Here is a 19,573-nt window from a genome sequence, read left to right as displayed (position 1 = left end):
CAAAATGAGCATCTGAAATGAACAGACATTTCTCAGAAAAAGATGTAGAAATAGCAAATAAACATAAGAAAAATATTCAATATTACCTGTCATTTGAGAGATGCAAATGAAAACAACCCTGAGATACTACCTCACCCCAGAAAGAATGGCTGCTATCAAAAAATCAACCAATAACAAATGCTGGGTGGGGCTATGGAGAAAAAGGAACCATTCTCTGCAGTTGGTGGGAATGTAGACTGGTGCAACCACTGTGCAAATCAATATGGAGATACCTCAAAGAACTAGGATTAGAGGTCCCATTTGACCCAGCTATTCCCCTGCTGGGTATATTCCCCAAAGAACTAAAAGAATCATACCACAGAGATATATGTGCACTCATGTTCATAGGGGCACAGTTTGTAATAGCTAAAACTTGGAAACAGCCTAATTACCCATCAACTGGAGATTGGATAAAGAAAATGTGTTTTTTATAAAAATAAAATGGAGTACTACTCAGCCACAACGAATGAGAAACTAGAGACATTTATAGCTAAATGAATACACATTGAGGCCATACACTTAAGTGAAATAAATAGGACACACATGTGTAAATAAATACTCAATAGTTTCTCAGGTGATCAAAATGTATATAGATAATGTGAAATAGGAAGAAAAGATGCAAAGGGGCGGGAGAAGTGGGAGGGGGAGGGGAAAGGAAAGAAGGGAAAGGAAAAATTTTGAAAAAAGGAAAAAAATGAAAACAGTCTTTGTAAATAGGGAGGGATGGAAGGGTTTCAGGGAGCGGGGAGAATGGGGAAACAAGAACCAAGATATATTATGTAAAGGTACAAATTCCCAATAATGAATATTAGCATCTTGTATACCTAAAATGTACCAATACAATTAATTAAAAACATGCATTATGAAAATAATAAAATAATAGTAATAGTGCTTCATAAGTAATTTTGATGGGTAAATGATTTAATAGATGAAAAGCACTTAGTATAGTAACATATGTAGTAAAGTGTTCAATAATTCTTAGGTGTTTTATTCTCACTGTTACAGTCTCTGGCCACCTAGTTGATATACGAAGTATCAAATTGGCATCTCAGTATATTCACAATATTGAGTGTAACCAAAACAGCACCCTTGATTCTCTAATTTTCACTTTCTCGGTAAGTGGCACCGCTTGATGCTTACAAGATTAGAGGGATCATCTTTAATTTCTCTTGCCCTCCGCTATCACATCCAGGCCACCAGCAAGTTTGTGATGATTTGACTTTTCTATATCTATGTTTCTGCAATTCTCTTATCATCACCCTGACCTATTACACCATGACCTTGTCTTTTGAGTCTAATGCACAGCTTTAAATTAGTCTTGCTTCCCCATCTTGTTCCCTTCATATTCATAATCACGCAGCCATAGGCATTTTTCAAGGAAACTTCCCTGATCACATCCTTCAATGAGTTTCCACTGCCCATCGTATAAAATTCATACTTTATACCATGGTCTGTAAAGCCTTGCATGATCTCAAATCGATCTACCTCTCCTCTCTTATCATTCACACTTTCATTATTATATATGATATTTAAGCCAGACCAACTGCTGTTTTTCTTCCTGTAAGTCTTTTCCAGCTTTTACCAACTCAGAACTTCTACACTTATTATTCCTGCTGCCCAGAATGTTGCTCCCACAAGCCTTTGGCTATGTGATTCATTCTCTAGTCTGATCTTCAATATCCTCTGCCAGAAAAATCTCATACAATACCCTTGCTACAATTTGGAGACTATCTGTGTAGTCACAGTATTCTGGCTTGAATAGTTTGAATTGTTCAGTGAAATTGAATCATCTAGTGAAACAGTTTATTTTGATCAGTGACTCTCAAGCCTTATATGTTTTCTCTGTTCAATTCTTTATTTTAATAAACTATTAATATCTAACTACTTCTGGTAATTGTTGCAATTAGAGGTAATATAAAGTATCTGAATAGAATTGACATAATAAAAGGTAGCAAATATAGTTTTGACCTATAGGACCTGATTATTTGAAGTGAAAATAATAGCAGTTCCACATGGAGGGCACTGCTGTAGGCATTTCTTTTATCTTTCTTACCAACAGAGCGATGGTTCTCTTCAGATATCCATCATGAGCCCATGAACCCATGAAGACCAGGAACCCATGTTGCTCAGGGGAGTTGACCTCTCACTCCTAGCAGACTTAGTTCCCATTTAAGTCAATGATCCCCAAATTTCTTGGTTCCTTGTGCCCTTAGTAACCTACAGAATTTTTCAGAATGTTTCTAGATAATAAGAAATGCATAACAACTTCAATAACAACTTGTGAAACCTAGGATCAGATTGTACATGACCCTTCTTATTACCTTGAAGTCATTGATGGTTATGCAAAACTTGATTTTTTAAGTCACAGGAACTTCTGAAAATTCAGCATCTCAAAGGTGTGACCTCATTGAAAGGAATGCAGTAGATCTAACATTGAAATTGTGAAATTCCCGAGGCTAACAGTTTCTTTAGTGTCCTAGGACTCCAGGGAACTTATTGTGACACCAAAAAATGAATGCCCTTTCACACAGGTTTGGGAAACTATGTCTAATTGTAATTATTTCCTATTTGGCAATGATTGCCTTGTTCAAGAGCAGATATGTGATCTAATTTCAGCAATTAGTGTGAGCAGAAGATTACAAAATGTAGATTTTATTACTATTTAGGTATGAGAAGGCTAATGGGTCAAAGTCTGCCATTGAAAGAATGTTAGAAGGTAGTGGAGAGGGAAGGAAAGGGGATGCAAAGAAGAATTAAGATGTATTATGTACATGTACCAAGTCCACACAAGGAATGGAAACATAGCACTGCAAAAATGTACTGCTACTAAAAACAAAATTAGAGAGCATGCCCCTCATGGGGATCACATGGAGAAAGACCAGTGTTGACCAAGAGATTCAGGGACAAGGCAGAGTGACTAAATTTAACAGGTTGGTTTAGATCGTTTCAACAAACTCCAGGAAATAGAGATGGACTGTGGGTGGTTGTCTGATACCTGGCCCTTGGGTGATTAGGGCAGGGGGATAGAGGCCTTGGTGCAGGGCACTTGTAGGTTTGGGCTGTGGATTGGTTGATTTGCATATCAAAAGCACACTAGCAGGAGAATCCTTTACTAACATCTTTAGGAATTGCCAGCCTCGAGGTAAGCAAGGCCCTAAAATGTCAGGAACACAAAATGATAGACATCTAAGTGCTTTTCCTAGGAGCTAAGATTGCTGTGCAAGTGCTCCCCTGCCTCTCTTTTTAGCGATGAGAGATTTGAAACTTATGCTACAATCTTGCTACAACCCTGAAGGAGAAGCTGAGACATAGGAGTGTGTGGTCATAATAGAGCTGCAAGACCATAGAGGAGAGTCAATAAGTTTACATGAACATTTGCAAGATTTGGGCTTTCAGTGTGTGAGCCATATGATCTCATTCTTTAATTAAGTTAATAAGTTATTGCTGCTTCTTTATTTTTTTCTTCTTTTTTTGGTACCAGGGATTGAGCTCAGGACCTTGCACTTGAGAGGCGGGCAGTGCCACTGAGCTAAATCCCAGGCCCTGCTGCTTTTTTTATATTGTTGTTTTTAGATTTCCTGTTATTTTCAGCCATGCTGTTGTAACATTTACAAAATCACAGTATGAAAACCCACAGGATCCATTTGGAAGAAATCAATTTTCTATAAAATGGAGTGATTTTTTCCAAATCTATGCTTGATGATTGTCAGATGTGTTACAGAGGCTCGCTAAAGTTTGTTCTTGTACAATGAATGGCATATGCAAGGCTCTTAGTTGCACTGATATTCAGCGGATGACTCAGCTTGCTGACATTACTGTAATATCTTTTTTCAAATGTCATTATGAAATATATAATCATTGTTGGATAGATATGTAGCATTCCTATAATAATCTTCCATTTTCAGTATTCCATTTCAGAGTAATGGGAATTCATGGGGAGATAAAAAAAATAATGCATAGGTTTTTAGTGTAGGAAAACCCTATTATTTTCTTGTGAAGAAGCTGAATCACAGCCATCTATGCTGCTTACCCTATGTACATGGAGGCCATAACAGTACTGCCCCACCCAGATGCATCCAGTAGACTAATGATTCTGTAGCCTACATAGGTAGCACATCTAATGTGTGTTTGTGTTTACATATTCATATTTTACATTTGTATGAATTTTTAATATAGGAACGTGTGTATACTTATTTTTAGCATAGAATACTTCATATATCATATAGAATCTTGGCTTTGTGAATAGGAGAGGTTTATTTTCTTAACAACTAGTTTATAAATTTGTAATGGCTTTTGTAAAGATGTCCTCCTAAAGCTTTATGTGAGCATAGGTAAGACCTTGGGAGTGTGATTGGATTATGTGGCCTAATAGTTGACCTGGTGTTAGGAGATGGGGCCTGGTCTGAAGAGGAGGGTCACTGTGGGGGTGACTCGTAAGGTTCTATCTCCCTTACTGGCTCCTCCTTTCACTCTGCTTTCTGGACCCCATGACCTGAGCAGCTACGCCTCCACCATGGCCTCTCTGCCATGTTGCTCTGCCTTACAGCCACTGGACCATGAATTTAAACTTCTACAAACTGTGAACCAAAATAAGCCTTTCTTTCTTTAGTTTGCAGGTGTCAGGTATTGTGTCTCAGACATAAGGAAAGTAGCTAAGACAAAATTTTAATAAGTTGATGCATTCATAAGGTTTTAAACAAATCAAATAACAGAAAAAGTGATTATAACAAAAACCAGTGTTTTCCTTGACTGGCTATAAAATTTTATTCTTCAGAGTCAATAGCTTTTAGCTGTTTTCCTGTGATTTACATCTGGTTTTTAAGTATAAAATATTCTTACTGATGTTTGTTTACTTATTAGTTTTGGTTGTTACATACTGACTACTTTTATAATTTGCATATTTAGTTCCTTTGTACTTGCACCCGATTTTATCATTTTTAATTTTTAGAATTTTGTAAGTTGAGGAAATTGTATATATTTGTGGTGTACAACACAATGTTTTGAAATATTTTGGAATGGCTAAATCAAGCTAATTGACATATGTGTTACCTCACATATTTTGAGGAATAAGTTCATAAGTTGTACAACGTGGTGATTTTTGTTAATAAAACATATTATGTACTCAAAAATTGCAGAGAGTAGATATTAAGTGTTCTCAACTCTTCTTACTGTAGTGCTGGTACTAATTTTAGTTAAGTAAGTAACTTGTGTTTACATGATTATGATAGTGTAAATGTTTTTGTTAAGAAATATAATATTGTTGCAGTAAGTAAATTTCCTGCTTTTATTTACCTAATTTATTTCACATATATACCTTATTTTTTGAGGTATATGTTCCATTATTCCACTTACCATATCACCTATTTATCAAGTCTCAGTTTCTCTACAAATTTGTCCTGGAGATCTCTTTCCTCCTGTTTGAATTTGGATTCATTGTCATTGCTTTCTTCCTGCTGAATTGCTGCAAGCTGCGAATTTTCTTCACTCTTTTGATTCATTTATCATTTCCTGAGTTATACATGTTCTATTTTCTGAGTTATACATGTTCTATTTTCTGATTTGTTCACTTGTTTTGCTACAGCACATTCTACAGTTTCTTCCCAGGAAAGGCTGCAAGACAATTCTAATATATTTATCCTCTTTTATTCTGCTTTCAGGTTGGGTTTAGGATATTAGCTTGCAAAAATAAAAAAAAATCCTCCAGAATTTTGAAGGTGTTCCTCCATTTTCTACTAGCATCAGTATTGCTGAGATATCCAAGGCCATTCTGATTCTCTGAGGTTTCCTCTTCCAAGTCTTACTAGACCTTAAGTTTTCGATTAATTTTCAGTAGGTATTTAAAAATTTTACCCAGCTCTTTTCTTGATCTTATCCTTTTGTGTGAATTCAAAGCACTCTTGTTATGTAATTGATTTCTGTCTTTCCACAATTGATTGTTTTCAAACCCACATGCAGAGGAATTCTTTTATACCTTGAGTCTTCAGGGTTACTTCTCTATTCAAGGGCCCCCTTCCTTCCCATTTCAGAGTAGAAGACCCCAGGCCTCCTTGTCTCTTTTCACTCCGCCCCTTATTCTCTCCAGTCTTGTCACACTGGCTTCTTCTCATTGCCACCTTCCGGTTCCCTTCCAGAGTTCATCACTGCTCAGTCTTTATATGTCTAGACCTTTCTTCTTCCCCATAACATTTATAACTATCTACACCTTCTGTATCTTACCTACTCATTTCCATTCCTCACTCTGCTATAATGTATATTCCTCGTGGCCAAGGAGTTTCATGAATTATTTTTTCTTTCCTATTGTATGCCCAATTTCCAGAAGAGTGCTTGGCTTACAGTAGAAGTGCAGAAATTATTTTTGATTAAGTGACTAAGCAGTTAAAGTTAGAAACTATAAAACAAAGGATGAGCAGGATGCACAACAACCAGCACAATTCTGGACGAACATTTAAAATTACTGAGCATCACTGAGTGCAGTGCTGGTCCAGAAGAGTATGGGGGTTGTGTGGCATCCATGGTGGCGTTGTGACAAGCATTCATTAGCTGAAACAACCTTTGTTGCTGAACATTCTATGAAAATTATCATGAGAAATTTTGTATGAGGGTCATGGAATGCATTTAGTGATTATAACCTCGATATCTGTTTAACCAAAAAAAGATTTCTCTTGTAGTAATACTATTTTTAAAAGTCAGCATTATCTAATAAAAGTGATTCATTGAAGGTCCACATAAATAGGTCCTTTAACATATTGATGAGGTTGGGTCAATCTTGAATAAATATTTGTCTATACTTCAGAATTCCTCCTATAAATATGAGCTGTCTTGGCCAAGCTTTGGGAGGTAGTCTGACAGGAGGCCATGTTTGGTCTCAAGTGAATGGTAAATTCCTGTTTGCAATTGGAAGAAGATCTATCCCTTTGTGTAAAGTTTAACCTTAGATGAGCCCTTATAGTTACAGCATATAGACTGGTTATCAAACTGAAAGTACCTGTTTTCACTACTTCACTTAATCACATACTATTATAAATTATTTAATTTTTTCATATGGCCATAGCTCTATGAGCCTCTCATCTATTTTCATGATTTCTAATTAAGGAGTAGGCAGACTTCTCCCCTGAGAGTTATTTTTGTTAGGAATTTTATTAATATACATACTTTGATGTAATCAGTGCTTTTCTTCCTATTACTGTTGTAATAAAGTGCTGTGTCCTTAGTAGAGCAAAAAGAAAAACAAAAACAAAAAACACACACACACACACACACAATGAAAGTGCATTATTTTACAGTTTTGGTGCTCAGGAATTAGATGTAATACTCAGTGGGTAAAATCAAGGTATTGCAGCATTGGATTCCTTTTGGAGGGTCTAGGAGAGAATCTGTTTTCTTTCCTTTCTTACCATGGCTTGAAGCTCCTATTCATCTTCTATGTCAGCAATGTATCATCTTTATTTTTTATTTTAAAATTTTAATCTTTTTTTAATTGAGTTTATTGGTACATTTTAGGCATACAGTACAGTTACATTAATTACATATCATTTTAAAATATCTCCAACTTGGAACTTCCAGTCTCTCTATTCCACTTACAATTAATCCTATAACTACATTGAGCTCACTAAGATAATCCAGAGTAATCTCCCTATTTTGAGCTCATCTGATAAGCAATTTTAATTCCATCTGCAACTTTAATTTTCCTTTGCCAGATAACCTAATATATTCACACTTCAAGATACAATCATTATGTGACTTTTACACTATCTACAACATATGGAAGGGAGAGGAAACCAGTAATCTTAGTGACTTTTATCTGACTACCATAAAGTTATGATGGTTTGTCTTTATCAGTTCTCTTAAGGACATTTCCTTAAATAACTAAAAAGGAATAATTCCATTAAATGATAAATTCAACCTTTGTAAGCTTCTCCTTACATACTGACTTCTTTTTCACTGTTTAGGATCAAAATCAGGCCTTCAGGCATGGTAAGCATGTACCCTATAGTTAAGCTACATTCCAGCCATACAGGCCAATGCACTGTAAAATTCCATACAAATAGCTGCAAAAGTAATATTTATCTGCTACAATCACCAAAATATACATACATTCCTGAAAAAGGTTTAAAATTAAGGACTTTAACAATGTTTCATAATCACTTTCTATTTTGTGTATGATTTACTACTTTTTAATTTGCTCAGAGATAATGTGCTGCAGCTAATTGAAGAGAAAAACATACACTGACAATCCTAGGCAAATACAAAGGGTTCACTGGCACATATCTTTAAGAAACATGACTTAGCTTTCAGTTTCCAGTGGTGTACACTGGCATCAACCTTAATCATCAATGATTGACATACATTTAGAAATCCAGTTTTATTTTGAATTCTAGATTCTTTGTTAGGGAATTCTAATTTTCAAATATTGGCTAACAAAGACTTTCTACCATGTTAAAGTGAAATAATTTTTATATATGTTAATTGATTCATTAGTAAGTTCAGTTTCTCTTTGTAAAATCATTTATAGTATTAACTTTCACTTTTGTTTCATTGAGTTTTTTTGAGATGTTATGAGATTTCCTATCCATCTTAAGTTATTGCATCTACTTCCACAGACATCAAATTGACCACAGATGTGATTTTTTCCTAAGATTAATCTCAATCATAGTACATCAATTTTAGAATATTAGAAAAGAAAAAAACCCAAGACACTGAGTACTAACACTTGACATACTTATTGAGAAAACTATATTTATGAAGATAATATATATTTTTAAAAATACATGTCAACTCTTAACTGTTTTATGAAAATTATTTGGCCCACAGAGTGTATATTTGACTTTCAAACTTACATTTCTGATTATAATAGCATCCATATTTCAGATCTGCATTTAGGCAAATCACATGTAGGGCGCACACAGCAAAGTTTCTTTTTTTCTTTTTCTTTTCGTCCTGGGGATCAAACTTGGAACCTTGTGCTTGCAAGGCAGGCAGCAGAACCACTGAGCTAAATCCCTGGCCCCAGAGTGAACTGTTTCTGAGCTCAGTGTGTTTCCATAAGTTTAAGTCATGTACCTTCTGCTTCTTAGCATTTCTCCTATGTATACCGACAGTATAATTCAGTCTGATCATCCCTTTGGTACAAAAACTGTTTTCTTTTCCATATTTCCTTTTTGGTTAAGGATGCTGCCACCTGCCCAGAGTTTAAGCCATACATCTGGGTCATCTTTAATTGTTTGCTTTTCCTTACCTTACTGTAACCAATTGTTCCCTATGGTAAATTTTCATCACCGGGATTCTAAGCGAGAAAGTCATTGCATACGGTAAAGGCCAATCACAACTTTCTGCCTACTTACATAGCCTCTGGTTGTATTGTTTCCATAGTTTTGGTTTAGAAATTCTTGTAACATTTCTAACCTCTTGTAGTTTCCCAAATGTAGCTCATTTTTTTTTCAAAAATCTTACCATATTTCTCTTCCCACAACATATTTCAGCCAGAAATATCACGGATAGTGCAATATTTAATAAAACCAATTCTTGAGTCAAAAAACTTCAGATTCAAGTTTCAGAATAATGATTTACTAACAAGGTGTCCTAGACATTTTAATTAATCATATGGATCCTCAATGTTTAACTTGCAATGTAAGGAGAATGATAATGTATATCTCTTAGTGTTAGATTAAATAAAATAAGCATAGAGGATTTAATACATTTAAATTACCACTGCTGGTGTTGTTGCTACTATTATGTAGAACATTATAGTGTTTCTGTGTGTATAGATGTTTTTCATTATATGCCCGAGAAATTGATTTTTTTATCTTGGACATTTTCAGGTGGATACTTACACATGTAACACTTGGTTTTATTTACTTACATTTAAAAACTGTTTTTAACTACTACTACACATCGATGTGGTAACCTTGAAGACAAAGAACATTTTATTTAAATTTTTCTGTAAGTATCCAAACACACTTACTGTGTTTAGGATCTACTAAAAATTTAATACATATTTGTTCAAAGAAAGAAAGAGTGTAAAGAATAATACTTTCTAAAATTAGTACATATAGTGACCTGTTCCAGGAGATTGAGAAGCTTGATATTTTGAGAACTCAGATTTTCAAAATCTTGAAGCCTTGAACTTCAGGTTTGTGGGCAGTTTGCCAGAATTTCTGTCTTTCCTTGAAGGAAGATATACAAATATGTATTTTATTTAAGGTGACATTGAAAGTAACACTGACTGTTGTCGTCGGGGACGTGAAGGATAGCCAGACAACAGGAATGTAGTTTTGCTGAGGAATAGAGGGCTGAAGTTCTCAGAGGCAAACAGCAGCCAACTTACCAACCTCGGTTTTTATTACATACATGCACAATACTTCCATGAGAATAAACAGTTAGTTCCTTACAGATTATCTCTAGCAAAGCATTAGAAAACATTTTTTATGAACACCTGGTTCTAGTTATTCATCTACTTTCTCAAAGAAGACTGTTCCCAGAATGTAACTGGATGGTTCTCAAGACTGTTTGCAGCCTTGACCTGAGTTGTAGCTCAATGTGTGGAACCACAACTGAACTTCCTGTTCCAATCCGTGTCCCAATGTAACCTTCTTTTCTACAACTGACTACTTTAATACTTCCATGAATAAACAGTTAGTTCCTTACAGATTATCTCTAGCAAAGCATTAGAAAACATTTTTTATGAACACCTGGTTCTAGTTATTCATCTACTTTCTCAAAGAAGACTGTTCCCAGAATGTAACTGGATGGTTCTCAAGACTGTTTGCAGCCTTGACCTGAGTTGTAGCTCAATGTGTGGAACCACAACTGAACTTCCTGTTCCAATCCGTGTCCCAATGTAACCTTCTTTTCTACAACTGACTACTTTAAGTAATGTAGAACTCATTACTACATATAGACCAACAGGGAAATTTTAATTAATCTGAAATGAGGGTTTTTTTTGGGGGGTGAAAAAGCAGATGATCAGTGACATGAATTCTACTTCCTATCCTTGGTGTGACCACTATTTTTCTGAATTTATGGAATAGAAAGTAGAGTTTCCTTTTTTGGTCAACATTGCTAGCAGTGACTTTGAGGCAGACATTTATAACATGCCTGTCAAATTTATAGATGACACAAAACTGGGAAGAATAGTGAATATTCAAAATATAAAAAGATCATGAACTTGACTAGATCAAATGTAGCCAGTCTACGATTTGGTAGGGTATCATGAAATTTTAATTATGTACAAAAAACAAATCTCTTTACATATTTGCACAATTTAGAGATATATGTATATCCTGAAATTAATCTTAACCCAATTCTTTACCGATCACCCATTTTTCTACCTAGGAATTTTGATTCACTGAAAGCTTAATTTTTGTCCAGGAAGTAGTGACCCTGAGATGAATCAATGTTGTCCTAGGAATTTAGTGTATAGCATGGTGACTCTAGCCAATAACAGAAATTGTTTACTTAAAATTTAATAAAGCAGATTTAAGTGTTCTGTCTACCATTCCCCCAACATACAAATGTTAACTGTTAAAGGATAGGTGGTGTGGATTTTTTTATTATTTTATTTGGCACATAATGTGTACATATACCACATTATCATATTGCACACTTTCAATATGACAATTTTATATTTCAATTAAATTTTTAAGAGGTTATTTTAATCTAGCCGAAAGTTAAAATGGCTCCTTGGTTTGGCAAGTTCACAGTAGGATTATGAGAGGGGTGCTGTAGAATGGAGTGAGGTAAGATGAGCTGAAAGGTTTGTTTTTGTTTTGTTTTGTTTACAAAAATAACAGCTACTTGAACAAATTGTTTTTGCATTACACTTTGCTAAGAAGGTTTGTGTTGAACTAGGGGAATTGATAGAGGAAAGAGAGATTGGTGGATGCAGTAATTCATTCATTTTCTCTTCATCTCGGAGTTTATGATTTGCCAGAGGGTGAGAGACAAGAAGAAAAAATATAGTATGTCTGCTGCCATCAAGAAATTTGTGCTGATATAACCAATCACAACAGATAGAAGTGTGAAAGCAGTAGCTAATTATAAATTTGATAGGCAGGAAAAATTGAACCAGTTCAACAACTAATATAACTAATGATTGATATTAATAGACATAAAATCTATATTATGTTATAAGTGAAACATCATAAATCCTGAGATCTAACTTTTCTATTAGTCTATGACGTGATCCTGTCCTTCTAGGTCTCCTAGATAATTTTTCATGTCCCTTACTTCTAGAATAGTCTATTAAAATTTTAAGTCTGTCAGACAGTTGATTTGATTGCCAAGCAATCCTTTGCCCAAATTGCTGACACAATTTAGAACTGCCCACCAAAATAACTCCAAGGGATTGATTTTCTGTTTGTTATTAAGCCTGGCTCTTTTTAGGCTATTTTAGGCACGAACAAGAGGAGTTGAACAGCCACTCACAATTTAGATGATTATGTTATCCACTGGAAAGTCTTCACATTATCAATTATCATAATCTTATCCAGCTTCCCATGAAGTATCAAGACCTAAAAAGGACAAGGTGTTTTGAAGCAACTTACTGGGAAAACCAAGATAATGCAATGAAGTGATAAGCAAGAAATTAGACTGTTACAGTCACATCACCAAGTAAAGGAGAGAAGCAACTTGTAAATGAAATGTGTTGGTAGAAAATCAGTGCTGTGAGAGATTCAAAGAGACATTCTGAAATATGAAGTAATATTTTTTCATTAAGTTTATGGATACTTTTTAGGTATACAGTACAGCTACATTCATCATTAAAATCTTATACCTTTACATGATGTATCTTGGTTCTTATTTTTTCCCCATACCCCTTCCTTTATCCCCTCCACTCTTCCCTATTTACAAAGACTTTGTTTCCATTTTTTCCTTTTCTCATATTTTTTCTTTTCCCTTCTTTCTTTTCCCCTACCCTTCCCACTTCCCCTACTCCTTTAGCTCTTTTCTTCCTATTTCACATTATCAGTTATACAATTTGAACCTTATTTATACTTTTAGTTTTTCACACCAGAGAAACTATTGGGTACACATGTGTGTCCTATTAATTTCACTTAAGAGTATGGCCTCAGTGTGCATCCATTTAGCTGTGTTTCTCATTCTTTAAGGCTGAATAGTACTCCATTTTATAGAAACACCGCATCTTTATCCACTCTCCAGTTGATGGTCAATTGGGCTGTTTCCAAGTTTTAGCTGTTACTAAACTGTGCTGCTGTAAACATGGGAGCACATATATCATTGTGGTATGATTCTTTTAATTCTTTTGGAAAGATACCCAAGAGGGATAGTTGCGTCAAATGGGGCCTTTAATTCTAGTTTTTTGAGGTGTTTTCATATTGATCTTCACAGTGGCTGCACAAGTCTGCACTTGCACCAACAATGGAGGTTTCATTTCTCCCCACAATCCTGCTTTCATTTGTTATTGATTAATTTTTTTTCCTTCTCCTTCTCCTTCTTCTTTTTTTTTTTTTTTTTTTTTTTTTTTTTTTTTGGTACCAGGGGTTGGACTCAGGACCTCACACTTGCAAGGCAGGCCACAGAACCATCGAGCTAAATCCCTGGCCCCTGCTTAATTTCTTGATAGCAGCCATTCTTTCTGGAGTGAAGTAGAATCTCAGTGTTGTTTTCATCTGCATCTCTTGAATGACCAGTTATGTTGAACATTTTTCATATATTTATTTGCTGCTTTTACTTGTTTTTCTGAGAAATGTCTATTCAATTCAGATGTCCATTTTTGAATCATATTGTTATATTTAGGAGGTCTGATTTTTTTGTTTCTTTATATATTCCAGATAGTTGACCTTTGTCTGAGGGGAACAGCTGTAAAAATTTTCCCTGCGTTGTAGGTTGTCTGTTAGCTCCTTTGGTGTTAGCTATATTAAGTTATTGGTGTGTTGAATAAGGCATAATATTTATAGTGTAATGAAGATATTCCCAAATAATTAATTGCAATTGGTCGACAAGGGAAGCCATAAATAGAGGAACTTGTCCTAACCTAGACCTAGGGGCCAAGACAAGTGTAGCAGAAGACAGCATTTAAAATAAGGTGTAAGTGTGAGACTAGCAGGAAAGATGGGAAAAGAGAATATTATTGATAGTGGGTCCAAGACATGTAAAGGTCTAAAGGTAAGGGAGCTCACAGCTTGAGACATTCATTCAGTGTTTAGAACTTAGGTACTTAAAGATGATCTTTTATATATAAAATCTTAAGGCCATCTGGAACCTGTTAGCTCATCCCAATTAAGTTCAGTACTCAGGAGGCCATGGTCACATCTATTTGGTTTTCTTTCAAAAGCTGAAGTAGACTAGATTGTATCTATTCTACCAGTATGGAATGAGGAACAACTTGGAAGACAGTACAGGTGGTTTAGCTTAAAAAGTAGTAAGTAGTTAATATTTATAGAATTATTTTAGTAATTAAGAAGTTGTATACATGTCATCTCATGTGATTGTAACATCTCCATTAGAGACTTAATGTTATCTTCATATTATATTTGAGACTGAGGATGACTGTATTATGCATTAATTCTGTCCATTGGCAATGCAACCTGGATCCGGCTGTGTGTTCTGGTATTTTCTGGGCTCCATTATGCATCTATGACCAGATGAAAGTTATTGGCTGAGTTATCTCTTTGCCCTCCATGTGGCTCTCCTGCTCTACCAGGCTAGCCAAGATGGGGCAGGAGGAAGTTTGCAGAATGTCAGAAGCCTCTTAAGGCCAGTGAAATGTAGTGGTGTCACTTCAACTGTATTCTTTGTACTAGCCAAATTAAGCCATTTGGGTAGCTTGGATAAAAAGAGCGGGAGACAGATTCTCTCTCGGAATAGGAGGAGCCCATAAGTCATGTTGAAAATGTGCAGATTCAGAGAGAGGAAGTCATTAATGAGGCCAGGGTATTTTGGAAGAGCATATTGAAAAAATAAGGCATGAACAATGAAGTTATTTTCTTTACAATTTGTCTACTATAGGAAGAGAGATAACACATTTATCCATGGTCTCCATTGTTGGAGTATTGAGCAAGAATCTGAGGAGTATTGAGCAAGAATCTGATTCCAATGCTTGTTCTTTTACTGGATGAACTGTCTCTTTCATTATTTACAGCAAGGTTCTTCAAAGTGTGCCTTGATGAGCAAGCACATTCTATTTAGATATAAAGTGACCTACAAATGGAAATTTACTGTGGGTGAAAAATGTAGATTTTATTCATTTTGTAATCAGAAAATATTTTGCTAGGTAAATTGGTGATTTCAACTCCACAAATTGTTCCCCAAAAATATGTTTTTCACCTTTAGGACCCTACTTTCCAATCTAATTATTTAGAAGAGGCTGAGATGGACTGACAGACAAGAAAACTTTGTTCGGTAATCTATTGAAGAGATTTTTTACATGAGTAAAACTGGTGATTTAATCACTCCAGTGTGGCTATTTCTCTTCCCTAGTTTTCATATCTTCAAATTGTCACCATATATGTTTTTATACTTATATTTATTTGCCTTTAAATTTCCCTCTTGGAAGTGTTTAAGAATGAAATCTTCAAACACAACACTTGTGCTTTTAATTTTTATGTATATTTTTGGTTTAATACTAAAAGATGTATATTCTAAACACTATGAGTTTAATATAGTTATATTGCCAGATACAGTGGATTTTATTTTAAGTTGCACTATGGCTGTTTATACATTCAAACACCCTCTTTAGAGCTCTTTAAATGGAAACTGTATATATAATATTGTAGTACAGATAATGTGAGAACTAAGCTTAATATCCAAGCCTTTGATAGTCATTTCTTTTAAATGCCTACATTTATATTAAAAATTGTTACTTCTCACCATCTAAAAAAGATTGTAGCAAGCAGTTGAGTTGTAGTGGTTAGACATTATGGAATTCATTACCTCTCCGAATGATAATGGCCAGTGTTCCTCTCCATCATCTGTCTGATTTCTTTACTAGGCTCCTCTCCTCTTCCTGATTTTGTATTCATGAGAAATGTTAGCAATAGTATCTTTAATTATGGCAACACTGTCATTTTTACAACACATTTCCTCTGAGAGGTTTAAAGTAATTCAGATGAATTTTTCATTTCTCCTGGCAACTTTCAAACATCAGAGGGTAAGAAGGACCACAACTCCAGCTTTACAGCTTTTTCATCTCCTTCGATGGCTGATTATTTGTTTCCCTCTTACCTGAGCTGGTTCTTTTCCTCATCCACTTCTAGAGCTTATTTTTCTAGTGTGTGTGTGTGTGTGTGTGTGTGTGTGTGTGTGTGTACTTGTGTTGCTTTCAACTCCTTTCTCTGTCTTCTCTGTGCACATCTGGAGGTTTAGCAATGCTCTCAACTAAACAATATAAAATGGAAATGCCAAGAGGTTGCCAGAGACAACACTTAACAGAAGTCCCTGTTCTGTTTATCAAAAATGTGACTATTGACTTTAGTTGATGGAAAATGCCAAATTTCACATTTTGGCAAGAAGAAAGGATAGGATTCACTAAAATCCAGCTAATAAAGCGACCAGTTTTGAATGAGTTGGATAAGAACATTGAAGCAGCCAGTAGAAGTGTCTCTCAGCTGAGAAGACACAGAAGCTGAGAGACACAGGATAACACTTCCTGCATGCCAGGAGCATTTGATTAAATATCAAGTCTTAGTGGTGTTCTTGTTATTAGGTCTCATGAGTGTCAGAGCTGCCTGTGTAATTGTGAAGTATTGGGATTATAGTGTAGCAATGCAGACTGAGAAAGAGAGGAGCTCATAGCAACGTATATATTTTCTTTATGATTTTTATTCTACCAAAACTTCTTGCTTTAATACTTAAAAACAAATAAAAGGAAAATAAAATACTAAATCAATCATTTTTACATTTCAAAAATCTTAAATGTTATACTGGAAAAATGGTACCAAAAAGAAAATATAAAACAATGAAAATGGTTGTACTTTAGCCAAACTCTCCTAAAAGTTGTGTAATATGATTGAGAAATAGCACTTAAAATAATTTGCTATTATTGGAGGATAAATAAACATTAATATCTGAAATGTTCAGCAGTTTTGGATACTGTTCTAAAGTAAAAGATGGATATACTTTTTCTTATGCCTTAGTAGCTACTCATAAGTAATTTTTACATGTTTTTTATTTAGATGTCATGCTATTTTTTATAGTTGAGGTATAGATAAAAACATTTAAAAATTTTGAACATTTAGGTTACTCTAGATTTTCAGCAATAAAATATCTGTTTAATAATAAGCATATATCATATAATAATGAGGTATTAAGAATATGTTGAAGATGGCAGTGATATATTATATTATATTAATGTGTAATTTTTCCTAGAGAACAAAACCCTAGAATTAATAAAAAACATTTGACAGATATGTACTAAAATCTAAAAATTGATGGATTGAAGTATTAACTTGTCTACATGTACAAACCAAATATATTCTTAGAATGGCTCACTTTGTTTTGATTAGCATTGGTATTTCTTTCTCGCAGCTCTCTGATAACACCTAAATCCAACTTATAATCAATAGCAACTTGATTAGGCCATGGTCCCATTACTACAAAGGTATTAATATTAATACCTTAGATGGGAGATGGGATGGGATTAATAGTCATGATCAATTGATTTTAAGTAGGAGAGATTATTCTAGAATATGTCACTGACCTGATTCCTTACATTGAAAGGTCTTGATAGTAGAATGGAATTTTTTCAGAAAAAGAACAAAGTTTTCCTGTGTGGCAGCTTCAGCTCATGATCTACCAGTCCCAGGTTGCCCTTCCGAGCAGCCTGCCTTGTAGATTTCAGACCAATCTAATCAATTCCCACAGTTCTGTTAAAGAAATAACTTGCAGCAAATCCTTTAACATATATCTCCCACTTTTCTATTTCTTGGTTGACCCCCAGCTGATATACCCTGTAAGGCTGAGTTTGACCTCCCACTTTCCATATTTCATAGAACCATCTCGCAGATATCACTATGGAGAATTATTGAGATATCAAGAGAACTCCTAGTCAGCCCTGATTCATAGAGTACCTATAAGTTGTCATTGATTCTTGCAAATATTTAACTCATGTGTTATCGCAAGTTGCAGGTTCTTTTGCAATATTCTTTCTATCTGCTGAACACAGTGGTCTTTAACATTCTCCTCATTACACTGAATTTTAGATAGATTTATTCCTGATTATAGGTGAAGTGTGCATTTGTAAATTCTTTATCTTTTCCTATGAGATGTAAATGTATTCCCATCCTTTTGGCAGTGTGAAAATCCAAGGGTGCCTTTCTCAAGGAGCTTTCCCTTTGAAAGGCAATCATCAAGAAAGTGGAGGTCTGTTCCCAACTCTGTAGGAAGGTAGGAATGGAACTTCAATAATCACCAATTAGCAGATGTGCATGATTTAATCACACTGACAACTTTTCTACCTACCCTATGTACTTTTCATCTAGCTCATCCAAATATATAAAAATGCTCTAGCCTTTTGTTTTAGAGTTCAGCCTGTCTCTCACTGTATTAATTTTGACTTCCCCATTCCAATAGTCCTGAGTAAAGTCTTTCTTACCTGCTTAACTCCCTCCAAGTAGGTTAACTTTGATGGTACAAAGATCGTGAGATGAGAGTGCATATTTTTCAGTTATTCAAAAGTTTAGTATATATGAATTCATTTAAAGAAGACTATTTTAATCATACTGAGTTTGTAATATTTTAATTTTTAACAGTATATTCTACCTATCAAAATATATTTTAGAAAATGTGAACTTTTTTGCATACATAAGAACTATAAATTATTATAAGGCACTTATTCTAAAATAATGAGGACCAGAAATAGTTTACATAATGGTGTTACTACTCTAATATTTAGCAGTATTTTCATTTCCCTTTGGATTTTTTAGACCCCTTCCATTTTTGTTTTATATCATTTTTTTTCTTCTTTCTCAAATCCTATCCTGGAGACAAAGAATACAAACAAATAGTAGCCATTAGTATTTTTATGCCTCTATACAATGTTTCTTGTTGCTATCTCAAACCGAAGTCACTCAGTTATAACATCCTAATCCAAATCCAGATGCTCAGCTATTGAAAATAGAAATTATAAAAGAAAAAAGATGTGGAGAGTAGATTTGTTTGGAGTTTCTGTCTTGAGAGACTCTTAAATAACTCCCTCTCTCCCTCCAGCCTCTACAAATAACCATTTCCCTGAAATCACAAGATTTTCTAGTTTATGGCTGTAGCTGATTATTGAGCTAACCAAACCAGTGTGGCTACTGATCAGTATAATTAGAGTTCCAGAGCATACATGGTAACAAAGCAAAGGGTGTGTTACTGAGCAAGCTTGGACTTTGCAGGCATATGTACAATGGGAACTTTATAGGGGACCTGGGCCCAAACCTATATTTTATAGACAAAACTGGTCAACATAAAAATAGTTTCTTTCTACTGTTTGTGCCTCTTAAATGTTAAGAGTCTAGTCACTTTTAGGGAAGAGTCTCTATGTTAGTTATGGACATTACTTAATTTAATATTTAACAATAATATTGAGAAGGAT

The sequence above is a fragment of the Fukomys damarensis genome, unplaced genomic scaffold, assembly GCF_012274545.1.
Source record: "Fukomys damarensis isolate Sample0158 unplaced genomic scaffold, DMR_v1.0_HiC HiC_scaffold_4, whole genome shotgun sequence".
In the NCBI taxonomy this organism is placed as follows: Eukaryota; Metazoa; Chordata; class Mammalia; order Rodentia; family Bathyergidae; genus Fukomys; species Fukomys damarensis.
The sequence above is the reverse complement of the archived record's forward strand: the minus strand, read 5'-3'. Positions refer to the sequence as shown.